This window comes from Mytilus californianus, unplaced genomic scaffold, assembly GCF_021869535.1.
Source record: "Mytilus californianus isolate M0D057914Y unplaced genomic scaffold, xbMytCali1.0.p SCAF_13, whole genome shotgun sequence".
NCBI lineage: Eukaryota > Metazoa > Mollusca > Bivalvia > Mytilida > Mytilidae > Mytilus > Mytilus californianus.
This window is the reverse complement of record NW_026262615.1, coordinates 38,155,910-38,182,703: the sequence shown is the minus strand read 5'-3', so window position 1 is coordinate 38,182,703 and position 26,794 is coordinate 38,155,910. Positions and strand designations below refer to the sequence as shown.

At 32.2% G+C, this 26,794-nt stretch overlaps 1 protein-coding gene across 1 annotated transcript in view; it reads left to right on the top strand.

The window, feature by feature from the left end:
• The window catches only part of LOC127723621 (60S ribosomal protein L7-like), a 244,298-nt gene that overhangs the window by 122,609 nt on the left and 94,895 nt on the right, over positions 1 to 26,794 (top strand). The gene's annotated exons all lie outside the window — the stretch shown is intronic.

The window sequence follows — 26,794 nt, the reverse complement described above, 5'->3', positions numbered from 1 at the left end:
ATTACGGTATTTCTCCAGTCTCAACAGTTAAATCTTAATTATTTAAAAACCTCGGCAAGCCTCGCGCTTTAAATATTAAATTTAACTGTCTCGAGTGGAAAAATATTGTAACACACTTGTTGCAGTGGCGGAATCTATATTTAACCAACGTGTGGTTCGTTTGATCTCAGTTCTTCATTGTTTTCCTATGAAATTCCTATATTGACGTCATGACAACAGGGGACCATGTCTGATAGATATACGTCTAATAGAAAGAACACATCTTTTTGCAGATCATTTAAAAGGAGGATAAAGTTTGTCTGCATATCGCCTAAAATTCGTTAGAAAAACAAATTCCATCACCAAATAAAGTGCAATACGATACTTATTCACTCTCGACAGTTAAAGTTTTAATATTCAAAACGCTCGGCGAGCCTCGCATTCTAATTTTGAAAATTTAACTGTCTCTAGTGGATAAATATCGTATTATACTCGATGCAGTGGTAGAGAGCCTCTGGCCTTTGTTAGTCTTGTATGTTTTTTTTTAATATTAGTTCATTTATATGTTTCGGAATTTAGTGTAACGTCCATTTTCACTGAACTAGTACACATTTTTGTTTAGGGGCCAGTTGAAGCCCACCTCCTGGTGTGGGATTTCTCGCTGTGTTGAAGACCCATTGTTGGCCTTGGGCTGTTTTCTGCTCTTTGGTCGGGTTGTTGTCTCTTTGACACATTCCCCATTTCCATTCTCAATTTTATTTTTAGAATCTATATTTAATATTGAATGGGAAGAATCTGATTTAACCATTGCAAGTTCGATACATGGTTATTTTTTATGCTTTTCAATTGCATTGTCACCCGGTTAACGTTTTAAACTTTAGCGTATTTATCAATATTTTTTTTTGTATGTACTCAGGGATGTATGAAAATAATTTGCTTCCGTAATATCTAATATTACTTTCTTGCATGCATAACTATTTAGCAAAAGAGGATATGCCCGAGAACCACCTTTGGCAAATTTTGTATACCAGTATCTAAAGGGTCCAACGACTTACAGAAAAGAGCGACGATTTACAGAAAAGAACCGAAATGGACCGAAAAGGACCAAAAAGAACCGAAAAGGACTGAAAAGAACCGAAAAGGAAATCGATTTTTTTGTAATCGAAGGAATTGTAAATTGCAAATCATTTAAAACCTTATACTGTGACAGGACTAATTTTAACTTGCATGTGAAAAATTACAGGTAGGGTCGGATGCCTATCTTATAGAATAGAAAAATAGAAAAGAAAATTTTTATTCACCAAATAACGGACCCATAGGAGGGCATATAGCATACAAACAATAATATAAACAATAACATATGCAATACACAGACAATAGATATGTAACATGTGTAATAATAATAAGAAATACTACAGGAAACACACACAACAAAATAATAGCAATATACTATAATTCAATTAATATTAGTGTTGACATTGACTCAAGTGCTCCAGGTTAGTGTATTTTCACTATAAAAAGAAAAACAAGAAGCATAAGTAGTTAGTGCTGAGAAATATATATACACAACCAAAGCAGAGGACGGATTCTGTACATTCACAATCCTTACTACAGATACAGCAGGGGTACTGTTTTCGATATCGAGATTAAAAACTACGTGCTCTCACCATATTTTGTAATTTTGAAAACAAATGAGGAAACAAGCCTTTTTTTCTCTTAAAGTGACGATTACCGTGATAGAATCACGTGTCACCGTGGCACCTTAACAAATGTATTTGACATTTAACATTCGAGAGGAAATGGTGATGATGACATGTATATTTTTTATATTACCATACCCAATGCCACCGGGCAATATGCTGACATCTTAATATAAACAAACGAAATTATTTTCTTAAATGTTAGGATAAGCATTTATATTAAGAGAATATTTGCTTTTCATTTATTTTCACCACGTATTATCCAAAAAATGTAATATGCTTATTAAAACGTTTAAACCCGCTGCATTTATTTGCACCTGTCCTAAGTCAGGAACCTGATGTTCAGTGCATGGTTGTCGTTTGTTGATGTGGTTTGTGTTTGTGGTTCATAAGTGTTTCTTGTTTCTCGATTTTTATATAGATTAGACCGTTGGTTTTCCCGTTTGAATGGTTTTACACTAGTCATTTTTTGGGTGCCCTTTATAGCTTGCTGTTTGGTATGAGCCAAGGCTCCCTGTTGAAGACCGTACTTTGACCTATACTGGTTTACTTTTCGTGACAAATTATGACTTGGATGGAGAGTTGTCACATCTTCTTATATCTATATAAACAAATAATTAAATGATAAGATTAAAATCCTTGATGAAAAATAAATGATAATTAAGCATACATATATTAAAAAAATATTACTAAAAAACCAAGTTATATTGTTTCTTTTTTGTAAGCTCACATATCCCTATAAATGTACAATCTAAATTTGAATTATGCATTCATTTATTATGAAGAATTGTTAACAATATAAAAAATCCGTTTATATATTGTTTTAACTTTCTATAATAAATCATTAATATGGGTATGCTCTTTTCGGTTCTTTTCGGTCCTTTTCGGTTCTTTTTGGTCCTTTTCGGTTCTTTTAGGTTCTTTTCTGTAAATCGTCGCTCTTTTCTGTAAATTGTTGGACCGGTATCTAAATGAGACCACCGGTCTTATAAAGGAATAAAAAACTGTTCTTAAATTTATGAAATGAATCCTCACTCGTGCACTGGTATGCTGCATAAAATTATTAAATTCCTGCTGGAGAAGTATAAATTTATGAGAACTTTTTGGCTGGATTTATTATACCTTAAACCTTCAGAATTCCCAAATCCCAAAATTGCCATTGGTTTTTATCTTCATCTACGCAAATAATGTACTTTCCGAAAGATTAATGGTAGCCTTTAGAATTGAGAGGCTGTCACGTTTTAAGTAGGTGTCTCACAAATGACGGATGCTATGTTCCATAGATCTTTACCATTTTTTTGATTGTTTTTTTAGAATTTTACGCATCAATAATTTTTATCTTTGCGCAGCAAACTCTTACTGCATGGGGGACAGGATGCGCTGACCCTTAAGAAGCATCTGATTTTACTCAAGAGATCAAACCTTAGTCGTCAGTTTTGTTTTATGTTCGCATATATTTAATGCAGTTTTCGTGGATGTATATTATATTACGGAGATGTGGTATGATTTCAAATGAGAAAACTATATGCCACCGTACGGCCTTCAACAATGAGTATAGTCCATACTTAAAGTAAGCTGTAGAAAACCAAGACATGAAGAAATGTGAAACAATTTAAAAGAGAAAAAAACAACGTTTCTTACTAGATCTATTGATCGGTCATGTCCTTCGGATGTTTCGGAATCTGACGCTGAATTAAAATGACGCTTCAGTAATCTTTTGAATACTTTCAATTATCGTGATAAAAAAACTATAATCTGTATTTCTCGTAGATTTATGTTACATCGTTTTTTTTCATTAATTGATTTCATTTCCAGAAATAATTTATTATAGATATATAATAACAAACTGTTAATCCTTATCTGATAATGATTGGATTTTGCCGGATGCAACCATTCTGACTTTTATATTCTTCAAAATGAGGTATGTCTGATTTATAATGTTACTTATACATGTACATGGCATATTGAAAATAGTTTTTTATAGTATACTCATCGAATTCAGATATGTGTAGATACGTAAATACGTTATATGAAAAGTTATTTCATTATGTATACAAGTTTGTCAAAACGTTTCTCCGCCCGAATGAAATGAATGAAATCCGTTCGTAAAACTAAATATCGAACATTTGTCTTTTGGAGTGCATCATTTTTATTTTAAATGAATTGTTTGATTTTAGATTTCACGAAAAACTGATTTATTTTAGAAGGAAATTGAAAGATATAGTTTTGTTTATGTTGAAACTTAGAAAAAAATAAAACAACATTTACTATTATTTACTTTTTAAAAAATCTGTTCCTAGCTGTATCATGTGTATGTTATTTAGAAAATTCGTTTTTTTTTTGTGAATTTTATAAATATATTGGTACCAATATATTTGCCCCGAGTAAGAAAAAAAAACAACAACAAAAAAATATTAAATTCACGAATGATAAATAGTCGGAGCCTTATATAAATTAAAAAAAAAAGCAAATTATTGATAGCTTCGTTTGTTTTATACTTGTATACGTGGTATTCTTTCCATGTTGAGTAAATTCGATTTGAAACATTTTCAAACCCCTTTGGTCATGTATTATAATCACCTGTATGTTATATGGAACAAGTATGATGCTGATTCCGTGCGAGGATGTTAATTTGTATATTTTTAAATCAGATGATATTCTATATTGGTTGTGATTTTGTAAATGGTGAAATATTAGAAAGAGATGTGAATGTTTGATAGTACACCATTACGACGGTAATGAAAGTAATATGACAATGAAAAACAAATTCTTCGATTAAAGTTTTAAAAAAGTGAGGACCATCATAAGGGTTATCTAGTACAATGTAATCACATTTTTATCATGCCAAGGCGCGGATTCGATGGGAGCTCACTCGGCGAGCCCCCTAAAAACAGAAAAAAATCTAATATATAGGTAAAATTACAGTCAATTTTTTGTCAAAATATGGTTCTCTATCTCCTAATTCTCAGGAGCGCCCCCTAACACCAAATCCGGGATACGCGCTTGCTACCAGTTTTAAATCTGTGAAATGGGAATATGAATAGTAGGAGTAGAAACGGCTGACCTTTCCAGAACATTTAAGCTAACCGCCTTTTTTACTAGGATGGGTTTGACTCAGACTATTGCTTTCTGTTTAATGTTTTGTTGGTGTTGGGTGTTGTTTTTCTTTCGTCGTTTTTTTTTTGTTGTTGTCTGTTTGTTTTGTTCGACTATTGGTTTTTTGGTTGCTGCCTAGCTATCTTCTTCCCCCCCTTTTTTTTTGGGGGGGGGGGATCTAAATTACCACGTCTCTAGAATTTGAGATCAAGTTCAAGCAAGTTCAAATTCTTTATTGTAAACTCTTAGACACATATAGTGTTACAAGAGGAATTCAGTAAAATTGAGAATGGAAATGGGGAATATGTCAAAGAGACAACAACCCGACCAAAGAGCAGATAACAGCCGAAGTCCACCTATGGGTCTTCAACGCAGCGAGAAAATCCCGCACCCGGAGGTGGTCCTTAGCTGGCCCTTAAATATAAATATGCACTAGTTCAGTACATATATTCAAATGGAAATGGCAGCTTAAATATACAAATGCGTATCATTAAATTAATTATGAGCAGTACAGCTACTTACAATATTTTTTCTACATTCCTCAAAAATATAGCTATATTCCTTAAGACCTTTATATTACATAATGAGAATAGTCCATACATTTTATATACAGATGGATAACGTGTATAATATGTTGGAATATACAGAGTTCTAAGAGATGTTACTTTAACATGGTTACATACAAAAAAGTAGTGGTATTCATTACCTATTTCATTCAAGTTACACAAATGACAAATCCTGTGTTCCATGAATGTACCAACCCATCTACCTGTTTCGACTGGAAATTTTACATTTGAGCATCTTAGTTTACATATAGTTAAACGATCAACTTTAGCTAATTTTAAAAGATATCTTTGTAGTCCAAATTCTTTCTTGAGGCATAGTTAAAACTCGCCTCTAGAAGATTTACCCACATCACTATACCAGTTCTGGTAAAAATTATCTAATAACTTTTGCTTTACTAAATAATTATTATGTAACAAATACTGACCATTCCATATAAAAGATAAACCAATATTATCAAATGTAGAGTTGATACATTCGATCCATTTAAATCTAAAGTTATGTGTACCTTGTAATGTATACAATAATGTATACAATATACCTGATAACTTACTTGGGTTTTGTAATAATTTCTTCCAGAAGTTCAACATTCTAAGTTTTACTTGAATATGCAGCGGATATCTTCCACTTTCCCCATAAACCATATAATTTGGTGTACTAGTACGAATTCCCAGGATATTCTTAATAAACTGCAAATGAACTTTCTCAATATCCTTCATATTTTCCAATCCCCAGACCTCAGAGGTACATATATATAGCAAAATAGGTGACATTAAGCTGTCAAATAATTTGAACTGAAGATCTACTAGAATATTCAAATTCCTAGTACGTCTAAACAGAGCAAAAAGTGATTTTTGTGCTTGCTGCATCAAGTTTTTTCTTGCTAAAAGAAATTACCGAACGGTTATATTTTAGAGTTAAACCCAAGTAAGAGCAATCATTGACAACTTTTAATGTTTCATCAAATAATTTAAAATCATAATTCAGTCTGGATTTTCGTTTTGAAAAAAAGAACATTTTTTGTTTTTTGTGAGTTCACCTTTAGTTTCCATTGTGTACAGTAGTTCTTTAATTTTTCTAACATAGTTTGCAATTTTTCGGGACTCACAGCTAATAATATTGTGTCGTCAGCATATAAAATAGAAATAAATGTACATAACACTGATTTTTTTTCTTCACCAAAGTTGGTAATTATGTCAAATCCTGAAACATCATTTTCAGTGAAAAAAACTTTCTAAATCATTCAAAAAAATTGCAAATAAAAACGGAGATAGATTTTCTCCTTGACGTACACCAATATCACAACTAAAGAACGCAGATAATGCATTACCTTGTTTGACACATGATTTTATACCGTTATACATATTAACAATTACTCTCAATATTTTACCGTTAATTCCACTAACTAAGAGTTTTTGCCATAAACCTTTCCGCCAAGCTGTGTCAAACGTTTTTTTTAAATCAACAAAGGTACAAAACAGTTTTTTTCCCATACATAAATAGATTTGAATCAAAACATACAAACAAAAAAATGTTATTTGTGGTAGAGTAGCTTTTCCTAAATCCAGCTTGGATTTTGATATAAGTTCTATGTAATCGGCAAATTTTGTCAATCTCGTATTCAATATAGATGTTAACAGTTTGCTATTAGGGTAATGGCTCGATACGAGTCTGGATCAGTTGGATCACCCTTGTTTTTGTATATAGCTTGAATGACCCTAATGGTCCACGACTCTGGTATTAAACCATTATCCAATATCAAATTAAAAAGTTTGGTATATATCGAAATCATATAATCAGATGTGGATTTGACATATTCATTTACAATATCGTCAAGGCCGGGTGCTTTTGAATCTTTTGAATTTTTGATAGCACATAAGATTTCTGAGCAATCATGTGTTTGATATGGAACGCCATAGCTGTCTTATGTGTCTTTTTTATTGCTTTTCTATTATACGAAGGTGGTTTTCTATTATACGATGGTGCTTTTGTATTATACGAAGGTGCTTTTCTATTATACGAAGGTGCTTTTCTATTATACGATGGTGCTTTTCTATTATACGAAGGTGCTTTTCTATTATACGATGGTGGTTTTCTATTATACGAAGGTGCTTTTCTATTATACGAAGGTGCTTTTCTATTATACGAAGGTGCTTTTCTATTATAAGATGGTGGTTTTCTATTATACGAAGGTGGTTTTCTATTATACGAAGGTGGTTTTCTATTATACGATGGTGCTTTTGTATTATACGATGGTGCTTTTGTATTATACGAAGGTGCTTTTCTATTATACGATGGTGCTTTTTTATTATAATAAGGTGCTTTTTTATTATGTGATGGTGGTTCCCGTGATTAACCGGAAGTGTGGAGTTTATTTGAAAAAAGGGACTGTGGATTCATTATTATTCGTTGGATACCAATTTTCGTCCTTTACCCACGAAAATTGGTACCCAGGAAAATAAACGAATCCACATACAGTGCCATACCGCAAGGGGAAAGCTGGGTTTAGTTTGGAGGTTATTACTCCTAGGTTTTTTTTTTCTTTAAAAATTTTCCATTGATTTTTTCTAATTTATATATAAAAGCAACAAAAACTAATATGGAAGGAGAAACACACCAAACAGGATGTGTAGATTAATATATATAACAGATTAACCAAATATTGTGCAACAGCATGTTATTGCACAATAGCAAAAAATTTGCTATTAATTTTTTGGTGTTTTTTTTATATACTAGTATGCTAAATGTGACCATGTTGTTAGATTTTGGATTTTAGGCTATACTGTGGAAATTCAATGTACCATTTCAATTTTCTATAAAGATATTTTACCTCAAATAACATTGATTTGTGTCAAAAACCTGTGTTATGTCAACCTTTAATATTGTGTCCAGGGATTGACCTCTGAGCTCGTATCAGACTGTGCTGGGCGAAGCACTTTGTTTGTATTGTATTTACTTTCATTGCATCAGAGTTTGATTAGAGTTAATGACAGTTGAACAAGAACTACTTGTTGTATTACAAAACATGTTGTTCAAATATCAAAATGAAATAGTTAGTTCAACATTTTAAGTAGATTTTGTATCGCTTAATGGAGTCAAAAAGCGAGACATAGGTATGCTGTTTCCGGCGGCGTCAACAATGTATTAGTTTGTGATTAGGTCTAGTTTATGGTGAAGCACTAGTGATAAGTTAAAGATATTTGTTATGCAGTTGTATTAGTATTGACACATCTCATTACCATGGAGATTATTGGCCAAGCCCCCTCAGTTATGGTCTATTGACTCTGAATTTATTCCTAAGAATCATGTATTAGTTTGTGATTAGGTCAATTATTGGGGAACCAATAGTGGTAAGTTAATGATACTTGGTAAGCAGTTGTATAAGCATTGGCATATCTAATTCCATGGAGATTATTTGGCCCGTCCCCTCAGTCATTGTCTATTGACTGAATTTTTTGTTTAGTTTTTATGGAGCCTGCGACTTTTGTCACAGAAAGCTCGACATATGGATAGTGATCCGGTGGCGTTAGCTAACTTCTTAAAAGCTTTATATGTTAGGTGGAAGACCTGGATTGTTCATACTTTGTATATAGATGCTCAATGATATTAAGTTTCTGTCTGTCACATGGCCAATGTCCTTGACCCCATTTTCATGGTTCAGTGACTGCTTGAAAAAAAAGTTATGATTTTTTGTAATGTTAATTACTCTCTTATTATGAGTAATAGGATAACTTTATTTGGTATGTGCGTACCTTGTAAGGTCCTCATGCCAGTCGGGCAGTTTTCATTTGACCTCAACCTCATTTCATGGATCAGTGAACAAGGTTAAGTTTCGGTGGTGAATTCTTTATCACAGATACTTTAAGCAGTAGGTCCAGTATTTTTGGCGTATGGAATGATTGTAAGGTGAACCTGTCCATCTGGCAGGTGTCATCTGACCTTGCCCTCATTTTCATAGTTCAGTGGTTATAGTTAAGCTTTTGTGTTTTGGTTATTTTTTCTTTCACTATAAGCAATAGGTCAACTATATTTAGTGTATGGAATAATTGTAAGGTGTACATGTATTTCTTGTTTGGTTTATATTACCTTGACCTGATTTTTATACTCATGTTTATGTGATAGTTAGGCTTTCTATTTAGGACTATCAACATATTATCAATGTTTAGTAAAGAAGGCGAGACATTTCAGTGTGTGCACTCTTGTCATGTATTAGTTTGTGATTAGGTCAGTTTGTGGGGAACCACTAATGGTAAGTTAATGATAATAGGTATGCAGTTGTATAAGCATTGGCATTTGTCATTTCCATGGAGATTATTTGGCCCCGCCCCCTCAGTCATGGTCTATTGACTTTGAAATTTTTGCTTAATTTCAATGCATTTGTTTGTGATTAGGTCAGTTTATGGGGAACCACTAGTAATAAGTTAATGACAATTGGTATGCAGTTGTATAAGCATTGGCATATGTCATTTCCATGGAGATTATTTGGCCCCGCCCCTCAGTCATGGTCTATTGACCTAAACTTTTGCTTAGTTTTCATACATTAGTTTGTGATTAGGTTGGTTAATCGGGAACCACTAGTGGTAGGTCAATTATATTTGGTATGCAGTTGTCATAACATTTGAACACCTCATTATCACAAAGATTATTTGACCTTGCCCCCTCAGTTATGGTTTATTGACTTTGAAATTTTGCTTAGTTTACATGTATTAGTTTCTGTTTAAGTTTGTTGAAAGGGAATTATGATAAGTCAATGGTATTTGGTATTAGCATTGGCACATCTCATTTCCATGGAGATTGTTTAGCCATGTACCTTCAGTCATGGTTCATTGACTTTGAATATTTGCAAAACTTGCATGTTAAAGTGTTGCTATTTTGATTTCAACATATGCATTATAAAAATTACCAAAAAGGGAGACATATCTCTATGATAACAGTTCCTGACTGGAGGAATTTCAGTAGAAAAAATCTATTTAATTTGAATTTTCTGTGTTTGATATCTTCATACCATGACTCTAAGTTTTAAAAAGGTATCTGCGGGGGGGGGGGGGGGGGGCATGCTCTCCTGACCCTCTTAGAAAATTTCTCGCATTTGGCCCTCAACAGTGATACTACTAAAAACAACTGCGAACATTCAAATATTACTGATAGACTCACTTTAGATAAACACCTCTGCGTTATAGATGAGCATCACCACACAAGTTGGAGACTGTTCTTAGTGGGAGAACGGTAGAAGATGCCTTGAAATGAAATTTAGCTCAAGTTCAAGATAGGTGATACTCCTATATAGCAAAATTTAATCACTGGAAAGCATTTTCGCAAATATTAGCATTGATTTCATTACATTAAAAATGCTTTTAACCCAAGTCTAATAGTAAAAATAAGTACATTCAGCTACATACTAGTACCTCGGACAGTTTCGAAAAGTACATGTTCGCTAAAGCTTGCCGACACATTTTTTTAGAATCAATGGACTTGTGTACTCCCGCAATACTTGTGACACAGTAAAACCTGTCTTAACCGAACCGATTACAGTTAGTTGAAGTAGAGACATATAAAACAAGAGATTGGAAAGTCTGAATATTATACAATAGAAAATTGAAGAGGTTTCGGTCTGGAACATTTTATGACAAAATGAAGTTTTCATATTATCATGACAATATTTTGAAACTTACTAAATAACAAAGTATTGAGGGGCATGTGTTGATTTTTGATACTTCTTTTACAACTTCTGTGATCGGTATATTTAGATATCTTGTTAAGATTTTGAAAAATTAAGGAATATTTCTGAAACCTTAACTACTTTCTTTCTTTATATATGACTCTTATACATGTTATATTCTTATCAAAGCATGTGGCTGCGATATTTCTCGAGATTTCACAAAGTTGCTTATCTCTAGTATTATATGTCTCTGGTTGAAGTACTTTTTAATTTGGCAAATTGTAAGACCAATGACTTAATATTCAGGACAAAATTAATGATTTTCAGTTCAAACACAAACATTTAAATATTTGTTTATTATCGGCCAAATTCTTTTAATGCATGTAAAAGTCACAGTAAAATAAGTTTACATTTAAAGCATTACCGAATAATTTCATTTAGCTGAACCATGTAGCCAACCCTTATATATAAAAAATAAAGATAAAACAGGGAATGGCAATAATTCGATATAAAACATCAAACAGCACCAACACCACCAATCAAGCCATCAAAATAGAGACATACAGCGACAACACAACAAAAAAACGGAAAATGTACAGAAGGTAGAGAGAAGTCCCGACTTGGTACAGGCACTCTGGCAAAACTTGGCAGAGAGGTGGGGTGAACCATGTTTATGGGTACACTAACCTTGCCCCTCAATCTACTCGACTTCCTATCAAGATTCGAATAACGCGCAGCAAAAAGACTTGCACAATACAATTGCCAACTCAGCGTCCATATAAGTTAGAAAAATTGGTTATAATAAATACTAAAATAGTCAGAGGATATACAGATCTGTACATTGTACATATACTACCTCTACACAAAATGATACAGTTACATATAACCAATATACCACTTTAAAGCTTGAAGTTGTTGAAAAGTCATGGGGTTTTATGAGATTAAGTATATAAAGAAGTTATGCAGTTATCAATTTACGTTCAAGATATGAAGGCAATTTAGTAAATTACAAATAAGTTTAAATAACCAGTTTAGTTATTTCTTTCAATGACTTCCAAACATTCAAGATAATAATCTATTCCAAAGTTAGTATTGCTTCTTATCAATTGTCGAGTTAAATCCAGCCTGCATTGATCACTTATCATGTGTGCAAGGGGTCCAAATATTGGTCTCTCGCCCTCTTCTATATCATTTTGATCCACATAGCCTTCAATTCCATAATCTTGCAATTTGCTTCTCCTTCGGTAATTCCTACGGCATTTTAAAGTTGACCTGAAGTCCACAAGCTCAATGGAGATGAATTAACAGTCCGTAGTCTATGACCAGCCCATGCCTCTGCCCAAAATTGCAGCTTCCTGTTTATTTCGTCCATGAAAACAAAGTGGAGAGCAGCTAAGTTTGTCAGTTTTAGTGGGTCTAGATAACATTCATCTTCCATGAAATAAAATAAGTTGTAAAAGTAACTAAGCACTACACATCTCTCCATAGTCTCTCAATCCGTTGATTATGAGTGCTTTTTCCCGTTACCATACTGTTTGGGCCTTTTTGAATCAACATGTAGTTTGCCACAGAAACATTTTCCAATCCTTTGTCAGACCTAACTTTATTGGGTATCCCATACTTTGCAACACCGGAGAAGAAACAATCCAAAACTGTTCTTGATGTGTTGTTGTCGGTACATTTTAAAAATGTTATCAATCGACTAAACCCGTCAATGCCGCCTACAATAACAAATCTCCACCGGACAAGTTTATGATTTGTATCTATATGCCAGAGGTGATTTGGACCCATTAAATTATAAACACGCCTATGAAGCCTACCAGTACGTCTCGCCTGTACACCGGCGGTATCTAATCGATGTATACACTCCCTCAGTCTCCATCTCTGTACTCTTATGCCCTTTAATAGAAGCATCTGTTGCAATAGTGTTTCGCCACACGATGGAAACTCTTTCATTATTTGTCCAAGTGCCAAGTCTAAATCACTGTCATCAATTTGTGTAAAATTCATTTGCTTAATCCGAACTGTGACTTTCTTCGGTAAATGGTGCTTTCAGACACGGACAACAATTTAGAAATGTCGGATATTTTAAATCCATTTTCCAGAACATTTTTTAGAACAGACTTTGGAATATCAAATTTCGGAGGGCCGCATTCAGAGTTTATTTCATTAGGGGCAGACGTTCCATATTTTACACATTCAGTTCTTAACTTCATCATATCTGCCCTACTAGATACACCTAATATTTCCATTTCATGTGTCGAAAGCCTACATACAATTGCTGGAGTGATTTTCTCTCTCTCAAAGTTTGGAAATGCCTGCTGCAAGTTTAATTTCTGTAAAACGTTTAACATTTTAGTCTTCACAGCCATGGCCGCCATGTTGGTTCGGTGAGATTCAAATACACGCCACGCTTCCGGTTAATCACGGGAACCACCATCACATAATAAAAAGGCACCTTATTATAATAAAAAAAGCACCATCGTATAACAGAAAAGCACCTTCGTATAGTACAAAAGCACCATCGTATAATAAAAAAGCACCATCGTATAATAGAAAAGCACCTTCGTATAATAGAAAACCACCATTGTATAATAGAAAAGCACCTTCGTATAATAGAAAACCAACTTCGTATAATAGAAAAGCAATAAAAAAGACACATAAGACAGCTATGGCGTTCCATAGTTTGACATATTGTATTAGTGCTTGTTCATCCGCCTGTTTTTTTTTTTGGTTTTTTTTTGTTGTTAACTTTTATTGTTTGGGGAGATTCGTTGGCGTTGGTCACACACTAGTAATTTTTAATTACATTAGGTGTAATATGATAATATGGAAATAAAGAAATAATTACGATGTAAATAAAATATTGAATTGAATTGTGATGAAAATACTAATCCAGAGGCTTAAATTGTTATTTCAAATAAAAGAAACAGTTGGCGAACTGATAAACGAAATTAGTTTTTCTACATAACACAGTGGCTATTCATGTGCAATAATTATATGTCACTTTGGTAAATATATGAAGTGATTCTGCGTTATATTCAAATTCCCAGAAAATTCAAATCTGATTTTTTAGGATTTTAGTAAGGATTGTTGTATTGGGTCAATTTTTGTCTCTTTATCTTTCAATACTTATTAGGTCAATGTATGTGTTGCTTCTTTGTTTCTTTTTCTTTTCTTCTTGTTTTGGGTGGGGGTGGGGTGGGGTGTTGTGGGTTTCTTGGTGCTTTTTTTCATATGATATTGATATTGTCATTTCTTCATGTATAAAACGTTTACGTATGTCTGTTAAAAAAACACAATAGCTTCCAGTGGAATTGTTTAAGTCTTCCATGATTTTGCAGTCTTAGAAAACAGAATGAATTTGTTCTGTCAATGAAATATAGATTCCAATCGTTGAAAGTTCGAGATCACATGAAAAGAATAAAATACAATTTTATTAATTATTTGCTTGTAATCATAATTTTCAAATGTATATACTAGAAAAATTCATTCTACACGTAGAGGGACTTTGATTGTTTACAGTTACGTATAAAACTAAATTGTACGATTATGGTATTTCCATTAATAAATAATATTTCAAACGCTTTATTTAACAAGGAACTTTTAAAGAATATGGCATGAAAAATGAAAAAAAAAATCAATTTAATCAAACAAGTTTTTGGAACAACTAAAAGTTATAACCACAGCTCATTCGTTGAAAATACGATACTAAAATGCATTTCGTAGAATTGCAAATTTAATCAATAATATGAATTAATGGACAAATGATATAATAGCTTTTTTTTAAGAAATAAGGGACACAAAATAGGAGGAAAATAACGGCAAACGTATTGAATCGAATTTTTTTTATAAGATTTTAAGCAAAAATATATGTCTTTTCCAATTGAAGGGGCGTACAGGGCGCCCCTGATTCCTCCACGTAAAACCAACATATGTTTTCGTTTACTTATATAATACTTGAAATGATAGATTTGAAGATTTTACTTTTAAATTAGACTATATTGGTAAAAGATTATGCAATATAAGTTTTTAATTCTATACCATTATTTTCCAGTGGCAGTCAAAACCACCAGCCTTCCATTTCAATGTAACTAGTAAACTACCTCAGATCCTACGTACCTATTGTATTAATTGTTTATTTGTTCTCATCCTGAATATGAATGAAATATTTGTCGCTGGACGTTAAGCAAGCAATAATCTATCAATAAATCTAATGTTATTGTCACCAGCTTGCTAGATACATATCAAATTTTAATATACAGATGCGATTTAAAATACATTTGTTTCCGTTTTCGCGTCGACTTATAGTACAAAACTAATCTCTAGTAAATTCTATATGAAGAGATATTATTCAAATTTTTATATAGGATCCGATTTTATCATGCAACATTTTAAAGTTATGAGGCATTTAAATAAAGTCGATTGACGTGTCCCTGTAATTGTGTAGTCATGCAATGCAAGCATGGAAAATAAAATCGACAATAAAAAAGAAATTACTCGACGAGTACAAATATAACGCAGCAGAGATTAAACCGTTCGATTGTTTCGGTTTTTTTTTCAATAAATAGCTTGTCTGCAACACCATATGAATTTAATAAATTAATGATAGACAGAATGGAAAACGATTGAATAAAATAGAATGCATTTGTTAAATATTTAAATGAGAACTTGGGAACCTTTGAAAGTAAAATTCCCACTGTATTTTTTTTAGTTTTAAAACAAGTGTGATATGATCAATGAAAATAAAAAGTTGTTTAATTGCACAACATTTGTCATTGTTCTGCAACAGCCCCGAACATGCGAATGACCGATCTGGTTATTGCAAACTGAGCCATGACACACAACAAAGATACACTTCATCATTTATTAATCATTTGAGTACTTTGAGCTTCACTTTACAAATATTGATATAGATCATTCTAAATTAATCATCATATTTATAGCTTTGAACTTTAAGTGAAAACATTCAACGTGGTATTTATCTATTTATAAACTGCCTTTAAATTGATTTTTTTTTTTATTATTGCATATAAATTAATTATATTAACAAAAGTTTTCTACTGTTGCTTATTTTGCTATGTACAGAAAATATCAACCAATCCCCCCGTCGCTGTGTACTGTGGAATACTGTCAAAATTATGAGTATGCTATTATTATTAGGCAGTGGATAGTCAAAGTCCAGTAACACCCGCAAAAAAAAGCCAAATTAAAATGACAGTAAAGAATGGTCAAGTACACACGACGAAAACTAATCTTACTAAGTATAAAAAAAAATGTTTTTGTCAAATTAAAAGTTACCACTTGAAACAACGCTAATATATTTGGGTGGAAGTGCTCTGGTGATTTTTTTATAGGTGTTTTATAAGTGAGAGATTTCGCTAGCTATAAAACCAGGTTTAATCCACCATTTTCTACATAAGGAAATGCCTGTTCCAAGTCATGAATATTACAGTTGTTTTCCATTCGTTTTATGTGTTTGAGCTTTTAATTTTGCCATTTGATAAGGGACTTTCCGTTTTGAATTTTCCTTGGAGTTCGGTTATTTTGTTATTTTACTTTTTTCATAGCTCCGTAAAAAGTTATCAGGCAAACAGTCTCAATGGAAATGCAATCACAGTGTTATTGATTAATGGTAGAATCACAAAATTCACACTCATATGTAACTCCACAACAAAAGATGTCCGACCCGGCCAATGTGAATTGTCCTAATATGTCCAGTAGTGTTTTTCAGTTGTGGTTGTTTGTTTGTTTTTTAGGGGGAGCACTTTACCTTTGATATTTTTGGATGTCCAGTATTGATTTTAAGCACAATGAGAAATACAGATTTTCGAAATGCACATATGTCACACAAAATAAAATTTCGGTATCATCATTTTTTTCATTACACAGGTCAAATCAATGTTTTCAATGTATTGTATTTGTTGTTTGTTTGTTGGTTCTAGTGAATGGGGTTATCTCCATTATCGGCTACATGGATATATAACGGCGGCAAATCGGCTACATGGCTATATCACGGCGGCAAATGTTTGTACCCGGAGAGAACCTTCGGTGGAAATTCTGGCAATTCTTGTAAATTAAGATTGGACGCATCTCGCCATGATCGTGGTTCGAATTCACAACCTCAGTATTAACATGCTGGTGACCATTGTAGATGGTTCTCTCTGGGTACTAAGGGCTTCCTCCATCATCAAATACTAACGGCAATGATACTGTTAAGTTAGTGAAAATGGCGTTCAGCACCAACAATCAATCAATCATCTTATTAAAAAAAATCATGGTTTAATTAATGATTTCCAGTTTAGATTGTTTGTTTGAGGTTTTTTAAACCTTGAATTGTTTTAACTATTGGAATGTAAATTTGATCCTTTGTTTGTTCACAAAAACCCTATTAATAATGATTTTCTTTAAAACAAGAAAAAATATTGATGGACTAGAAGTATTATTGAAATATTGAGTCAGACATGTTTACAAAAGAAGAAAAATATAAAATACGTAAAAACGAATGACAAATAAAAACTATTAAACCGTGTTATGCAATACTACATGTATCAAATATTTTAGTCACTAAATTTTCGCATTGACCAATACAGGATTAAGTTTGATTGTATTTTTAACCTTCATAATTACATCCAACTCGAAATCGTTAAAGACCCATTTTTAAGTAAATAAATCATAATCATTTGATTTCATATTCAATTTACTCAACGAATATTTACCTTTAATTCACGTACATGCTCCCTGTTGCCTAAACGAAAGCTTTTTTTCATCAACATCATTTTCAGCTATCTATTGCATACGATATGTAGGATGAAGAGGCGAATTGCGTTAGTATATGCAGGACACTTGGATCATATGTATAAATTAATTCAAAAATTATATGCGTACAGAGTCATATGACAAACTGTTCAAAGTGAAAGGACGAAGTAAACTAAAGAGAAGGAGGAAAAGTACGTGAATAAAAGTTACATAGACATGGAGTATAATGAATAAGGAATTGAACGATGTATGTCTACTTGAAAATGGGTCTTTAACCAATTCGAGATAGAAACTTGCCGGGTAAAGTCTGTGTAAGCAATTTACTTTTATCCTATATGAGCTGCGCTCTGGTGTCCCACGGCCCCAACAAGTCATAAAAAAGACCACAAGACGTCAGAGTAATCTCGGACTATTATAATAGGTGTTCTTACCCGACACCTCGGACTGATGTTGCATGAAGTAGATGCCACTGGACGTTATTAAACAACTATAAATCAATCTTACCCGACACTTTAACAGGGAACAGACATTTTTTTGCACACCGGGAGGAGTCAATTCGAACTTTTCGATTTTATTGGTCATTGTAAGCCAGAATTAAGGATGTTCGCTCCTCTTGTTTTTGATTTTTTGCCAGATATTCCGAATCCTCTTGTTTTTTCCATGTAGTGCCATTAAAAAATTTTGCCCGCTAACCTCTACTTTCTTTTCATAATTTTATTACATCTAGTTTAAAAAGCCATATTTGAAAATATTATAAAATCCTTGTTATTTTTTCATTGTTTTTGAAAGAAAAAGGGTTCCAATGTTAAATATATGAAAAATCTAGAGAGAATCATTTCCAGCCAAATTTCTAATGGCTTATATCTCGAAAACAAGCACACGGACCCTCCATTTTTTTCTGCTTTTTGAGTTTCTTCATTAATATACTTTCAATTTATAACAGTTTTTTTAAAAAGCTTGTTATTTTGAAACAGAGGAGCGAACATCCTTAAATGCAGATAATGTGTCCATGTTTCTCATAATATGTAGACAAATTGTGGAAGCAGGATCTGTATTGCATACATTTCAACATCAGATAAAATAAAATGTGTACCTTTAAAACCAATAGAAAAAAGACGCTACTGTTGTCAGATATGTTGTGCGTGGTTGGCTGTGATGATACTACTTTTGAAAAGGTTGAAAGAAACAATTACCAGAAATGCAAATGATAAGATAATGTAACCTATCATATGCGTAACTAGGGAATATATATATATATATATATATGCATTTTGGTTAATGATGCTATACAATGTTATTTCAAATACTAATAAAATAAACTTGCTTGTTTAATTAAAATATTTCTGAGTTCTGTCAATTTTGTTTATTGATGTATAGAAAATTATTATTCTAATTAAGAATAATTTTTATTCTTTATTGTCATATTCAAACAGAAAACCTTTTGTCTCAGTGGGTAACATGTCATTAAGTTGTACATTATTCATATTTTGGGGTTATTCTTGTCGTACAACACACCGAGGGTGTCAGGATTAATTAAATGAAAGACCGTACATATTCAAACAGAAAAGTGCAATGTTTTGTCTCAGCGGGTAAAAATCCTCAGGTTATAGATAATGCATATTTTATGGTTTATCTTGTCCCGAGGGGTATTATACGACAAGAAAAATCTTGAAATATGCATTATATGACTTATATACCGTCAAAAATAGTATTTTCTGCAAAGATGTGTAGTATTTCTATCCTATTTTACCGACCACACTAAAAAGGAAAATTCTTTTCTGATGCGTTCAGGTTTTAATACGCCCTACGGCTCATTTATAATGTCAAATAAAACTCACTAATTAATCTTGATATACAATCTAGAAATCAGTGTCCAGTTAGAATAAAAAATGTAACTAATTTTAACTGTAACTGCATGATGCCAGACACAATTAGATGAATTGTTACGGTGTATGAAAAATACATGTCTATGGCAGCCGTTTTACTATTTATTGTAACTTCAAGATATCTCATATGTTATATAAGATATCTAAAATAATATATAACATATCTCATATAACATATCAGGTATCTTACATAATCTAGTTTTTATAAGATATCTGATATAAACTTTATAAGATATCTTATATACTTTATAAGATATCTCATATATTTTATAAGATATCTTATAGAGTTTACAAGACATCTCATATAGTGTATAAGATATCTCATATAATTTATAAGATATCTTATAAAGAAAAGTTTATGAGATATCTTATAAATTATATGTGATATCTTATACGCTATTTAAGATATCTTATAAACTATATAATAAGATATTTTATAAACTATATAAGATATCTTATAAATTTTATGAGATATCTTATAAAATTTATTAGATATGCTGAAGTTTGAATAAATTGTAAAACGGCTTGCCATACAAGTCACTTTGTGAATAATTTATTGTATCAACTTTGTTTATGAAAGGGGGATGCTATGTTTTTTTCGTTTTTTTCATGTCATTTTTATAGCGGAAAAGCAGATTATTTTTTTCAACAATTTTTTAAACGAACTATACATACAAAAATGTTTCCTCTCTTTTGTTTGGCAATACAACTTTTTTTTTTAAACTAAGTAACAACATTACATATTATATCCTCTCCCCCATTTTAAAGTACGTGGGTGTTATTCTATAGAAAATAAGAATATTTTGGCCTTTGGTCGTTAGATAGAGTAAAAGATATACACATGTATAGATGTAAAAAGTTAAGACCTGGCATGAAGAGAGCACGAAATCGTGATACATGTATTAGATACAATACAAAGGTAACAATGAAACAGGCCGTTAACAACCGTTGCCGGATAGTTTTTCTGCACGAGTAGTCAAACTATACGGCAGGTTGTTTCCGGCCTGTTTTTAGTTACCTTTGTTTTGTATCTGACTTGTACGACGTTTCAAGAAGGAAGGAGTACATTTTGCATTTAGAAGAGGTAGCAAAACTAAAGATATTAGAAACTTAAATGGCCATATACCATTTAATGTAAGTTACAGTTTAAACTCAATTTTTTTTCTCACTTCTCTTCAGCCGTAAGTTTTTTCTCAAAAAATTCAAGAATCTAATAACTTTATAAAAAGAACCATTTCAAGTTAAAGGTAAATGTTATACACATTTGAGACTTTTTGAGATGCAACTTCGCAAGTAAGTAATGTATAAAAAAAGATTTCAGAGCTAAGCAAGCTACCATTTGATTTTTATTTGGGGAAAAAGGGGGAGGGGGGGGGTTAAAACAAATTTAAAATAAACAGGCTTCATCCTTTTTTTGTTGAAAGAATGCAGGATGTGCCATTCCAGCCCCCCCCCCCTCCCCCCCCCCCCCCAATTCCCCCTAAAAAAATCCTAAAAATCGTACGTTTGCCGTCAAATATGTGAATTCAATATATATGAATTCAATAAAAATATAAGTGTATCAGAAGAATGAATTTCCTATCTCATTAGTGAATGAAATATTATGAAAAAATGGATTTTGTCTTGTTATTAGATATATATAGGCATATATTTTGGATTAAAAAAACTAACTGTGCACCACTTATTGCGGACCTTTTTTTGTATTGCTATGAGTTACAATTTATGACAAAAATCAGCAAAGACCCATCGAAACAACATCTGATACACAAATTTAATAATACTTTTAGATATTTGGATGATTTTTGGCTCTCAATAATGACGACTTCAGTATGTATACTAAAGAAATTTATCCTGTTGAACTTACTTTAAATAAAGCTAATACTAACAATGACCTCTGCCCTTTCCTCGATCTTGATATCTATATCATTAACGGAAAGCTTAATACTAAAGTATATGATAAAAGAGATAATTTTTCATTTCCTATCGTTAATTATCCATTTTTGGATGGTGACGTTCCCTTGTCACCATCTTACGGTGTCTATATGTCTCAACTTGTACGATTCGCTCGTGTATGTAACAATGTTTTAGATTTTAACGAGAGAAATTTATGTATTACTGAAAAATTATTACACCAGGGTTTTTGATATCACAAACTAGTCAAAACATTTACTAAATTTTATCATCGGTATAAGGACATCATTCGTAAATATAGCTCAACATGCAGACTTCTTATACGTTCAGGTATTTCACATCCAATTTTTTATGGAAATATTCTTTATAAAGCACAAACATGTCAGTATTCACCTCTGAAGCTAACAAAACCTTTAAATAGACTTATTAAGAAGGGATATAGTTACGATACTGTTGTCAGGTCATTAAAGATTGCATATTTTGGCGTTAATATTGATTCACTTATAGGGTCTTTGCATCGGCACTAAACACATTTATTCAAAAACCAGTTGTTGGCATGACACGGGTTATGTTCTTCTCATATATGTTATGATGGTATGATACTAAACTCCTAACGGGAAGGATTGTGCCTGATATTCATATGATGAAGACATAATCTTTCAATCAGTTTAATTGAAGTCTGGAGCTGGCATGTCAGTTAACTGCTAGTAGTCTGTTGTTATTTATGTATTATTGTCATTTGGTTTATTTTCTTTGGTTACATCTTCTGACATCAGACTCGGACTTCTCTTGAACTGAATTTTAATGTGCGTATTGTTATGCGTTTACTTTTCTACATTGGCTAGAGGTATAGGGGGAGGGTTGAGATCTCATAAACATGTTTAACCCCGCCGCATTTTTGCGCCTGTCCCAAGTCAGGAGCCTCTAGCCTTTGTCAGTCTTGTATTTTTTTTAATTTTAGTTTCTTGTGTACAATTTGGAGTTTAGTACATGGCGTTCATTATCACTGAACTAGTATATATATTTGTTTAGGGGCCAGCTGAAGGACGCCTCCGGGTGCGGGAATTTCTCGCTGCATTGAAGACCTGTTGGTGACCTTCTGCTGTTGTCTGTTCTATGGTCGGGTTGTTGTCTCTTTGACACATTCCCCATTTCAATTCTCAATTTTTTTGATCAGGATTAAACACGTGTCATTATATGATCCAATCAGAGCTTACCGTCCAAAATTGATGACATAAGTTGAATGATTTTCTTCAAGATTTGCTGCCTATTTGAACATGTATTACACGGACACTTTTTATTTATAGGATCAATCGTACATTGGTGAGTTGATAGGGATTTTATCTTTTGATTAGATTTGATTTTTTTATATACATTTCCTGTCTTTTTTATTGAAGTATAAACGTTGGTACCAGCATTTCTTTCAGCATTGTCCAGAATACTATTCATGTCTTTATATTGAAAAAAAAAACGTTTACGGACCGACCATTTAGCTTCAAAAGGAGGGGGGTGTGTTCTTTTCTGAGTAAGAAAATATTTTAGTTTTTCAACTATATAATATATTATATATTTTTTCTCATAAAATTGGGGATCAAAATGGTTTTTTTTAGGAAAAAACCATAACCCACCTTTTGAAGTTAAATGGCCAATCCCTTAGTGTACTAATAAGAATAGTTACTGGAATTGTTTGAAAAAAAGTATAGTTATTGATGCTAGCGTAAATATTTTAATTAAAAAGACAGGAAATATGTCGGTGAAACAAAAAGTTCAAATCTAATTGAAATTTAAAGTGCCAATGAACTCACCGATCATGCACGAATGATTCTATTCATAAAAAGTGTCCGTGTAACAACTAAAAAGTGTCCGTGTATCATCTAAAAAGTGTCCGTTTTTCTATAGCTCTGCTGGGGGCAAAGTCGTACAAGAACATGTAAAACGAAACACGAATATCCAGGTCAAAGTATACAGTGTGAATCAATAAGATTTTCAAAATCCTACACAGGAATGTGTTAAATCTGGCTTGTTTTAAAGTATTATGAAAAGTTTTACATCATTAAATTCATCTCACATAATGACCCTTTATTGTCTGATTGTAGAGATAAATTAAGAAAACTTCACATTATTTGTTTCGAAAGATAAAATGTGCGTTAACGACGACTTTTGGTATTTCAATCCAATAAACGGAGGAAAGGACTGTTTTTGCCTTAAACCTACCAAAGATGGAAAATTGAAAATTTAAACCCCAATTGGCAACAACACACTATCAACCTAATTAAAATGTTATATTAAAGGGGCATTATCTAGGAGATATGAAAAAAATCTAAATATGATTTTTTTTGGTTTAATCATTAATGAAAGTGAAATAGTGAAATAATAATTCGCTTTTAGCAGCCAGTTTAGTTCAATTTTGTCAAAATAAGCTAAGAAACATCGCTGATGAATAATTCACCTGCAAGTGAATAATTCGACATCATTGAATCCGTATTCATGAGACCTTTAATTTAACCCTTCAGCTAGAGATTGGTTACGCGTGTATTAGTTGTGTTCAGCCATTAAAAGGAAAAGAATGTCAACATTGAAATTGAAAGAAAGGTGAACCATTTCGTTGACCGATTCGATCCACAAAAAATCATTTTTATACAGGTTTAGAATATAGCAAAGTGCTCTCGACCAATGAAATTGTAGGATTTGATGCCTCTTATATGTGAAGAATGAATGTAAATCATGTTCTTAGTAAGAGATTATCCTATTATGAGGGTCTATTTACAGTTCAAAACAACAAGTTTCTATAAATGAGTTCCAACTACCCCGAAGCACATTTATCCGATTGAAAGGATTTACCACACAGTGATTGAAACTGACTAAAAGTTGAATTGTGAAACAAACAAAAAACTCAAAATAAGTTGAAGTTTACTGTGCAGTAAAATTGGTACCGTGAATGTTATTATGAAAATATTAATAACTTCATATTACTAAATAATTAAACAATATCAAAGCTTTTGCCAAAAAAAGAAAAAAAAAGCTTTAAAATAAACAAAATACCTTAATCTTTATAGCTTTCAAAAACTTTGATCACTTGATCACCGGTTTGGAAGAATAGTTATTTCCAATATTCCGATGAAAAAAAAACAGGAATTTAATTTAAATCTTGAACATATTAAAAACTTTTAAAGGCATTTTATTTGAAAATTTCTCTGACATAATGAAATAGTATTTGATGTAAAACGCCAGACCAAAATATTGCCTGCTAAATAAAATTTAGTTGTAACTCAAATGTATCAATTGATTTAAACTGTAAATTAAAAGAAAATGGATAATTCCTCACTAAAATATTACATGATTTACATTCATACTCACAATCAGAAAACATATGTACAATTCCTTCATTTTCTTTGTTCTGTTGTGTCACATAATATGTATAACGCGTTTTTTTTAAATATTTACCAAATGATAAGAAAGTCCTTACATCACTAAAACTAATCCATAAATGAAATTCCTAAAAAGGAAGTCATGCATTAATTATAAACATTGCACTGACAATGAAACTGATTCTTATATACAACCAATTAAGAGATCCTTGAGCACTTTACAATATTCTAAGTTTGTAAGAGAATGATAATCCCTTACTTCTAACGCTCGTACTTAATCATGAAGAAAGGGATTATTATTCTCTTACATATACTAAAACGATGATTAACTTATTTTTTTAACCTATAACATGAAATCAAACAGACATAGAAAAGTATAATTGCACGAGGTGGCTATCTATTTATATTTATGTTTATATTTATATTGGGTTATGTGACCGTCGGCAGTCTTCGTAGGTCATCACGATGGTTAATTAGATGGAGTCTGGACTAAAATACACACGAAAAGCTGATAATAATATAAACGATTCCATATATTGTTAATTCATACTTATTGTAATTTGAATATACATTTTAGTATGTTCTAAATCAAATATGAGAATTTGAGTCAAATCGGTGAACATGAATTTGACAGCTAATGCCCATTTAGGTGAATTATAGTTTGCATTTTTTTTTTAAATCTTACACAGGTCATTTTTTTATGCCTTGAATCAAATTTCATTGAAACTTGGTATCGTCCAGGTTGAGTCTTCAAAAGAAAGACCTATCGTTCTGTGAGAAAATAACTCCATGTAGGTATATAAAAGAGTTTATAAATAGTAAAGGGCGTGTATAAAATGCAAGTATTCTTAATTAATGTGCAGGGGCCGATTCCATACTTTAATAAGTAGAGCACGGGATTCACCCGAGTTTTGCCGATTGAATTTTTGTTGCGATTTAGAAGGTAAGGAGTGCAAGTGTCTTATGTATTTATTAAAGAATAACTAATCTAAGAATAGCGCATGAGTTAGTTATCAGTGTTATTCGATTACGCATGTGGTCAGAAGAAATCTTGATACTTTATAACAATTTAGTCCAAGATGACCTAAATAAAAACACTCACATAGAGGAAACGAGTTAAAATGTCAGTTATATCGCTCGAGTTCGCAAGTGATGACTGTGTGTTGAACCCTACATTCCCTAAAAGTCTTTGTTTCTATTTGATGATGGCTACTCTAATAACTGTACTTTGTATTTGCTTAGGAAGCTACCATTTTATTTTTATGGAGGGGCTAGGATGAAATTTGAAAAAAAGGCAGGACAGTAGTTTTGAGTAAAAAAAAAAGGCAGGATGAGCAACTTGGCAAAATAAAAAAAGGCAGGATGACAATTTATGTAAAAAAAAGTCTGGATAAACTAATAAAAAAAAACAGGACCGAATAGAGTGAAAAATAAAAAGGCAGGACAGAGATTACAACTAAAAAAATAAAAAAAATGCAGGACAACATTTTTTATCCTAGCCCCAATAAAAATCAAATGGTAGCTCCCTTAATTTGTTTCAAAAGGCCAAGAACGGAAATATTAAAATAAGAATACGTGGTATGATTGTAAATGAGACAGCTGTCCACCAGAGACCAAATGACGTAGATTTGAGCAACTATAGGTCAGCTTGCTGTAAAGCCCATACTGTATAGCGAAACCCCGAAATAGTAAATGTAAAACAATTTCAATGAGAAAACTAACGACCTGATGGATGCGCAAAACAATAATCGAAAAACAGATATAATATACTGTAACAAACGACAAGCTCTGATTTACAGGCTCTCGACTTGGGACCAGCACATACAAAATGGTTGTTTAATTATGAATTATTCAATATTTTGTAATTATTTG